The sequence below is a fragment of the Triticum aestivum genome, unplaced genomic scaffold (genome assembly GCF_018294505.1).
Source record: "Triticum aestivum cultivar Chinese Spring unplaced genomic scaffold, IWGSC CS RefSeq v2.1 scaffold167177, whole genome shotgun sequence".
Taxonomy (NCBI): Eukaryota; Viridiplantae; Streptophyta; class Magnoliopsida; order Poales; family Poaceae; genus Triticum; species Triticum aestivum.
This window is the reverse complement of record NW_025289486.1, coordinates 1-1,082: the sequence shown is the minus strand read 5'-3', so window position 1 is coordinate 1,082 and position 1,082 is coordinate 1. Positions and strand designations below refer to the sequence as shown.

The 1,082-nt window shown below is 38.1% G+C and overlaps 1 long non-coding RNA gene across 1 annotated transcript; it reads right to left on the bottom strand.

Annotated features, from left to right (window-relative positions):
- Nucleotides 1–146: 146 nt before the first annotated feature.
- Nucleotides 147–1,082, bottom strand: LOC123178808 (uncharacterized). Its single transcript, XR_006489869.1, has 4 exons — nucleotides 982–1,082; nucleotides 682–872; nucleotides 464–556; nucleotides 147–325 (listed from the first exon to the last, which is right to left on the bottom strand). It is a non-coding gene; the product is annotated as an uncharacterized lncRNA (long non-coding RNA).

Genomic DNA, 1,082 nt, shown 5'->3' with positions numbered 1-1,082 from the left:
AAAAAAATACAAAAAAGACGAAAAAGGGTGGTTGCTAAATACTGAAAAGGATCATGCTTAAAAATGCTAGTATTTCAGTCGTTGGATTGCATTACTCTTTATTTTGAAGAGCACACACTCCAGAAAGACACGCCCATGTCAGTCACATTTACTTGTGATCTGTTGTATGCCAGCCTGAAAGAAGCTTTGAAATTCTTGATTACAAGCTGAGCTTCGTCAGCAATCAAGTCGGTTCTGTTGTTTGGGCAGAGGACTTCGAACATTTTTTTCCTAAAGTTAGCAACAACTGTGTACAGAAACCGTATGAGCTTAAAGGTAAAAACACCTGTACATTGATCCAAAAATAAACAAAAAATATTAGCACAAAACGCCATGGTGACTTTTTACTGAAAAATAAAAAAGACATGGGACTTGCATGGAGACTATAAATTGTATGGCTTGTTTCTTGGACTACGAAAAATACCATGTGAATTCGATCAAGCTGGAATCCTATCATTCTCTCCCTCAGGTGAACAGATAACGCCATTGGAGTTTCAAATGCCTTTTGGAATAATTTCTGGATAAATTTGACCCGATCAAAGATGCATCAAAGGCACAGAAGGGGGGGGGGGCACAAAAAAGAACAGAGCATTGAATGGAAAAAAGAGAGTATTGTCTGCCCATATTTATGTTTGTACTTACAGCAATGTCGCATTCGATATAGTATCTTGACCAGTAACTTGGTGGGAGAAGATTGTGTCTATCCTATTCATTTTGCTCGACCATTACTGCTTTTCCCAACATATTAATCACGTACTTATTTACCCGGCCATACACTTGCATGCAAGAACCCTATGTTCAACCAATGTCGAGCCCATTGTACTATTCTTGGGCTGCCACAGAATGAAAAATATGGAAAATTCAGAGTTAGAAAAGAAGCTTGAAGGGAACAAAAAAGAGGAAAGGGATGTTCTTCAAATGATGTTACCATTGCTTATATACCTTTGCGGTGCTTTCAATTGAAGTTTTTCATATCTTACTCATCCCTGTACAGGTTAGATTGTCTATGGAGATATGTCAACCTGAATATCACCCTTGCTGCT